The sequence below is a fragment of the Haemorhous mexicanus genome, chromosome Z, assembly GCF_027477595.1.
Source record: "Haemorhous mexicanus isolate bHaeMex1 chromosome Z, bHaeMex1.pri, whole genome shotgun sequence".
In the NCBI taxonomy this organism is placed as follows: domain Eukaryota; kingdom Metazoa; phylum Chordata; class Aves; order Passeriformes; family Fringillidae; genus Haemorhous; species Haemorhous mexicanus.
Genome location: NC_082381.1, coordinates 16605233 through 16612984, shown reverse-complemented (window position 1 = coordinate 16612984; position 7752 = coordinate 16605233).

Below are 7752 nucleotides of genomic sequence, written 5' to 3'. Positions count from 1 at the left end.
TAACCTCAAGCACTCTTGGATCCTACTTGGTTCCCATTTGAAAACCAACTGGAGTGGAGGTTACTTCGTGGGGGGCCCATCTCATTCCCTGGAGTTTTGCTGAGGAGCAAACCCTGACAGCAACAGCTGTTTGTCCGGCAGCCCCTTTGCCTTGTACCTGCAGAAGTTCCTTGGCAGAGCCTCGCCTGTCCGCATCCATCTGCAGGCAGCAGCCCAGAAATTCACACAAGCCAGGGGGTAGCCTGAGCTTGTGCAGATTTGGCACCCCTCGCTTGGCTATCAGGTAATTAGCCTGAAGCAAAAGGAAACATGAGACTCTACGCGATTCTTCCATATCCTTCAGGGCTCACCTAGACCCCATCTTTTCAGCTCTAGTCTGCAATGGCAAGTTCTTGCCTTTGCAGACGGTTAGAGATGAGCCTTCTCTCCCAAAGGAAGAAAGTCCCAGTGCAGCTCCAGCTATTCCAAGCTGCACCAGGTCTTGCCTTGACAGCTGATGTGAGCCCCAGGAAAATTTTTAGAATTGGGCCCTGGTGGAAGCCACTTCAAGCTGTGGGAATGGGATTTTGTCTAATGGACAGGGACCAGACGGGCACAGCTATCTGAGCCTATTTGCACCTTACCCTGTCACTGGTTTCCCGAATATAAGGAGCCTCTCCTTTGGCCATTTCTATTCCCACGATGCCAAGGGACCAGGTGTCCACTTTGGGGCCGTATGGCTCTCCTCTCACCACCTCGGGTGCCATCCAGCAGGGGGTCCCGACCATCGACTTCCGTTTACTCTGCTCAGGGCTGAGCAGAGCACAGAGGCCAAAATCAGCTGAGGAGAAAAACAAACACTGCTTCAAGTAGGAAACCAAGGAAAAGGGTTCCTCACTCTCAGTCCCAGAATGCAGTGCTGAATGGAACTGGGAACGCAGCTGGGCTCTCTTTCCTCAGGGCTGCGGCCAAGGACATGGGCAATTGTCCATGTAAAAACCCCACCCACCATTTCCACAGTGGCTTATCCTCATTGCACTGAATTTTTACTCTGTAACTCCCTCCCTTTGGAAGGAACACACACAAACCAAAGTTACTCTTGACACCTTGTTGCTCTCTAGACCACTCAGCACCATACAGCTGCACCCTGGCATTGCAGAGTGCTCCCTGCCCTCTCACCAGCACCAACTGCTGGCACCCGGCAGCCACTCCCAAGCAGCCCCACACCACCTCCCTGGAGAGCTGCGCCTGACTGGGAATACCCACCCAACTTGACGGAGCCATCCCGGCCCAGAAGGATGTTGTCACTTTTGATGTCTCTGTGGATCACCTGGTTGGCATGAAGGAAAGCCAGGCCTTGCAGGCACTGCAAGAGAAAAAAGAAACGGGAGGCCAAAAGTTACCCTGATCTGATCACATCACTCGCAAAAGGAGGCTGCTCCTGAAGATTCCCAGATCTCAAAGGAGCAGTGAGTGCTGGCAAGAGGAAGAGCTTGCTGCTGCAACACTAGGAGAGCAGGATCTTTCCAAAGGAGGCACATAAGATTTTGAGGGGGAAACATCAGTCTCTCCTCGAGACTGTCCCCTGCAAAGCCAGTCAGAATGACCACTGCTGTAGTGGATGCGCTCTCCCCTCTAGAGGACGAAGAACGGTTTTCCAAAGGAGAAAAAGTCCCTGCACTGGGTACAAAGGGGATCACTCTTGGGTGGGAGACTGCAGGACAGGGCTTATATGGCTGCCTTAACAGAAGACTTAGACGTAGCTCATTTGTCAGTGTTCAGCAACAAGCACCATACCGTCTCTGGAGACCTGTGACAGATGAGTCTCTCTTTGGCTTTGCCACTGGTTTTATACTCACACACCAGCACCTTTGTGCTTACAGGCAAAGCAGGCAATGCAGAAAGGTTCTGGATAAAGGCTTGGAGAGCAACAGGGCAGAACAGAAAATTAAAATGAAAAAGAGACAGGGAGTTCAACAATGGTAGGTAAGAGTAAAGAACAGACTACCGTAAGGGCAAGGACACCTAAAGGCAGTTCAGTGCAGATGCTCCTTCTTCTCTGAAGCATAAGAGCAACCCAGAAAGAAAACTCTGAACATGGAATCTCTGCCTTAGCCACGCTTTCCAAGGACGAGCCGGTGCAAGCCATCCCAAGCACAAGCGGGATCCCTTACCTCCCGACACACTGTTGCTATGTGTCCTACAGCCATCCTTCTCATGCAGACCACATCAGCTAAGGAGCCTCCATCCATATATTCCAACACCAGCAGGACAGCCTCATTGACAAGGTAGCTGCAAGATGAAAGCAACAGCATGGAGATGAATGTGCACAGCTAAATTGCCGTATGGAAGAAAGACTACAGCTGAGTTTTGTTTCCAGGTCACTGCTAAATGAAGACAGAATCAAATGAATTCACACTCCAGCCAGGCTACCCAGTGCCTGCCAACTGTGCCGCCTCAATGAGCAAGGCAAATCCACGGAAAAGGAGACGGCTTAGGTGGCAAGCAGGGGGAAAAGGCAGTTTTGTGAGGGCAAAGATAAATCTGGAAGTGGACACATCCCAGCAGCTGCTTCCTCATCTTCATACACAAATTGCACCATGAACTCCAGCAGCAAGGAGACACAGATTTCACACCTTTTACTCAGGGCAGGTGGGTGTGCAGCACTGCCATCACCCTTTGGAAAACCTTGCAGGAAGAACAGTCAGAAACAGGAAAAACTATTGGCAACCTTGCAAGTGACTCCCATGCTAGTCTTTTGGCATTCAAGGCAATGGAAAATAGTGGGAACAGCACAAGGGAAATAATTTCGCGGATGCTTTCTCAGCACTTCTCCTCTGACACTTGGAAAAAATCACGTCCCAAAAGAGCAAAACAACATACAGCCAGTGAACATACAGGCTGCTGCCTTAGTAAGAGAGCCAGGTTTCTGAGATCAATCTTCAAGCTGTTTATGCTAGGAACCATTCCTGGCAACAAAATGCAACCTCCTCCCATGTCTAATACAGGAGTGGATTGATGTTCATTGAAAGATCCATTTTCTGCCAGAACTACTTACCTTTCAAAGTAGGTGACAATATTGGGGTTCTTATTTTTTCGCATGACCAGGATTTCCTTTAACACTTCCTCACAGCCCTGGTGCTGGAGATTAAGTTGCTTTACGGCCACCTACGATGACATTAAAGGCTCTTAGGGACAGACATCACCAGAGCCTCTTTCTCTGTGCACTCAACAGGCCGGGATGCCTTGTCACCTTGGTCAAAAGGGACTCTAGACCACCAACCACAAAGCGCTAACAGCACTCTCTGCACCCCCAGACTTCTCAAATAGACTTTGTTTAGCACTACTACTATCATTTGCACACGTCTTGCAAGCCAAAAGTAATTTTGGTCCTGTGAAGACAAATTGAAACCACTGAAAATGCGGTAGCATTTCTAGGGGCTTTGAGCAGCGTTTCAGCGACAGCTGCCATTCCTATTGTGTGCCAAATAAACACGCACAAACATGATGGGGAAAATGCTGTCCAAAACAGAACTCCAAAGCGACTCAAAGTAAAGATACAATCTTAGCACATCCTAACTTCTGCAGTTTGGGTTTTATAACTCTGAAGGTCAATCTTGACCATGGCTTAGACTTGAAATTATTTCATGTGTTTAGCAATGAATAACCCTCTTTATGGTACACGATGGATGCATCCCAGCTTTTAAGTACAGGGCTTAGGGCTTTCGGACACCTCGTGGACCTCCCTCCAAGGGAAGTACCTGATCTCAGCACCACTGGTGGAGAAGGAACTACCTTATCTAATTCCTTACTAGTCAGGAAGATGGAATGTATTTCCTGAGAGCCAAAAACCAGAATTCTGAACTCTGAACTTTTAGCCTCAAAGAGCAGCGTGATTCTTTAAGACACCTCCATGTCCTTTCAGTACAAACAGCATTTCCATAGTGAAATGTCACCAACACAGGATCAACACAAGGTTGTATTACTTAAGGCTCTTCATCAACTTCTCATTTATCTGTTCGTGTTTGTGTTTGTGTGGGTGTCTGTGTATGTGAACTAGGTTCCCTAGGAGTAAAAGGCAAAACTGTGCTCGACACAAGATCTCTCCTTCTTTAGGTCTTGCATTATATTTTCAAACGGAACCACGTGATGGAAAACAATGGGAAATACTATCTGTCTCTGAACCTGGCCTTAAGAGGAATTGGGCCAGAATGACAGCTCTTGCCATCAGCTAATCTATGCATATTTATCCAGTAAGTCCAAGCTAGGGTGTCCTTTTACGGAAATACACCACTGCCATCTTCACATCCATTCAGGTAAGTAGAAAGGACAAAGTCTCTCCAAAATGCATTCTGCAGCCAGCCTCTATACAGGATGCTCCTGCGGGACAGCCTTTGCAGCAAAGACAGGCGGCCCAAAACTCTGGCCACAAATCACATGCCAAGGGAAAGCACTCAAGAGCTGCAAAATCTGCACGGGCACTTACCGCTTGTCCTGTGGCAGCGTTGAAGGCCTTATAAACAGTGCCAAAACCCCTAGAAACAGAGCAGTGGCAAGAACAGAGAAGTTGTTCAGTGCTGAGAAGCAAAAGGCAGCCCAGGCAGGAGCTCTCTGCTGCCTGCAGTGCCTCTAAAACACCGGGGTTTGTCTGCTCTTCAGCCAATGGCCCAGCAGCCCAGTAGCCCTCTGCCCTGCAGAGTGTCCAAGAGAAAAGCTGGGTCCACCAAGAAGAAAAAGGGCTGCTACAAATCTCAAATGTACACACTAGATGATGCATGCGGGTCTCTTCTTTGCCTTTTCCTTCCTGTGTCTGTGCCTGTGGTGTGCCTTTCCAGGCAATGAGACACACAGTCCTGCTGGGCCTTCTCACCGCTCTCTTTTGATCCTACCTGCCAAACTCAGGCAATGCCACACAGCCTTTCTTATTTTCCTGGCCACCGAATATGGTTTCCAGCACAATACAGCTAAGAAATTCTACTGAGAGCTGTTATCTGACAGCTCTCAGGTGGGAAGCTGCTCTCTCAGGTTTTTTTCATTCATGAGTCTGGCCATATGGCTTTGAATCATACAAAACCATGTATCCTTGGAAAACAGGCAAACTGGTGTTACATCTTGGAGGGACAGGAGGGCTTCCAGGTCCTGCTCCTTCAGGCAGCCAAGACATTGTCAGCATTCAGTTATCTTTGATGATGCCTTGTACTGCCACAGCACAGAGACAGGGACAATCTGGAGCTAAGGTCTGAAGATGCTTGCAGCTTGCCTAACTTTACATGTGATGTTGCACCACCAAAATTCCTGGCCTGTGGTTCTGCAGAAGTCAGCGTGGCTGCACTCACCCACTGCCAATACGTTTCCACCTGGCGTACTTCTTCTCCGGATCTCCCACACTCACCACATGCCCTGAAAGAAACAAAATGCAAGAAGCAAACTTCAAAACATAGATCCTGACTTCCAGGAGATCTGAAACCCAGCTCCACTCTCTGGGGCTTGGAGCAATTTATGGTCGCTTGGCTAACAATACCATCAACGAGAACAGCAGCAACAGCAGCCTCAGCAAGACAGGCAGCTCTGGCCTGTACAGAGTCTGATTCTCCCATACTCCTTTGAAGGGCTGCCTTGAGGGGAATGTCCCAACTTTCCCAGCTTTCTCCTTTCCCTGTTTCCTCATTGGTTGTGTGGCCCCTGGTGGATGGCCCTTTCCTCCCTGAGAGCCAATTCCCTTTGCCCTGCCCTTTGGTACCGCCACTGCACCAGGCCTTATTTAAACATTGTGCAGAGGACATGGCTCATCTTTTGTCTCTAGTTCCCCTTTGGCCTGCTCAAATAAACCTTGCTGGAGCTGACCTTCTAAAAGGCCTCTTGGCCTTGGTGCACTGAGCTTGCAGTGGTGAGTGTGGTGTGTGTGGACTTTGCCTTCCTGAATGCTTACCCAAGTGGCTTTTCCACAGGAAATGCCTTTTGGGAAATAGGTAGCAGCAACCACCATCCAAACCCCCTCGCTGCTACAGTTGACCCCACTCAAGACAGAACATGATTGTCTTTGAATTCAGACCCACAGAGGAGTCGATCAATCCACCTTTTGTCCCAACAGCTGATGGCAGACACTGAGTCAACTGGGCCCTGTTCTGAATAACCTGACCCCATATTCTCTGACAGCACTGCACTGGCAGCTCTTCCTAGTTGTAAGAAGCAATTCAGTTCTACTGAAGAGTCATTAAGGCCTTGGTGTGATTTCCTGGAGTGCAGGAATCTGTGCAGGGATTGAGGCCAATGCTCAGTATTCCAAGAATATTTACCAGCTGGGCACAAGCAGTGACAAAGTGCCTGGTACTGGAGGAACATGCAGCAGAGAGGCTGCAGGCTTCCTTCTGAGAATTGCCTCAGAGCACTTTTATCTGACCATGCCACACAGATGTGTGTCTCTGATGCATCTTCCTAAGCACAGAACTAAAATATTAAACAGGGATTGTAACAAATGTGTCCTGGATTTCCTTTTTTGGGGCTTTTTGAAAACAACTCTTCCTCTCTGATAAATTGGGATTGTTCTAAGAATGTAACTTTTTAACTTGTAGGGTGTACTGAAAAAGATCTCTTCCTCTCTTCTTTGTGCTATTGCCTGATGTTCTCTTCAAAGAGTTCAGGCTAACCAAAATGTCAAATTCTTATCAAACCACAGTATAGAAAGAATAGTAGAAGTATTGACAGTCATGAAAACAACACCATTATTAAACCAGCCATACAGCCAATCAATTTCTTCAAAGTATTTTGTCTCCAGTGACTGGTGACAAGTCAGGAGTCTAAAGGGAATCTAGGAAGCCAAATGTTCTGATCAGTTTGGCCAGACTAGCACACACACCTTCCCTGAGTCATTGGCTAGGTCACAGCCTACTGCTGTTCTGGACACAATCCCTGCTTTTGTCTTTACTGCACAGGGAAGCTCAGGCAAAGTCCTCCCACTCTCAGCTTTTTCCTCAAAGGCAAGAGAAACGCCCCAAGTGCTCCCTGGCTGCCCCCAAGAACAACCCTGGCTTCTGTAAGGAGTCCAAAATGTCTGTCTGACACCAGAGTGAGGAGGAACATGTGCTATAGCTCATGCTGAGGCACACACGCTATAATACACTGCTCGATTGCACAAGAAATCCCCAGGACGTACTCAGCAGCTTCAGGAACTGCTTCTCTCTCTCCTGGCTCCAGCGGGGCGAACTGCTCATGCTCCGGTTTTCAGGCTGCGGAGAGGAGGCTGCTTCCGAGGATGCAGCTGCAGCGGCAGCTTTGATGGCAGATCCTGCTTCCATCTGGGACAAGAAATTTGGTTGTGTCAGAGAGGTGCCTGGCAGAGATGCCCCAGACACAGCATTTCAAAGGCAAGCCCTTAGGAACAACACTGGTGTTAGGCTGCAAGCTGAGCTGTCAAGTCTTCCTCCTCAAGGACAACCCAAACAGCAGTCCGAGACTAGAGCTTGTCACAGCCAGCCATAGTAGAGACTGGGAAAGGGAAAGAACAACTGCACATTTCACCCCTTTCTGAGGACTGCATTCACCATGGACAGGGACAAGTGCTTCAGAATCTGTGTGGGTCTCCATGCTCACCTGAACAAACCCCTCAAAACACAAAGCGAGCTCTAAGAGGCCAGCAGAAATACATGCACAGGATTGCTGGCCCAGCGGCCAAAGCACAAGCCCTGCTGCCTAGGGCAGCAGCTGAGATTCAGTGGCCCAGTAAGTGTCCTACTGACCAGCTGCCATGGAGACCTCAGAGCGTGGCAGTCAGAC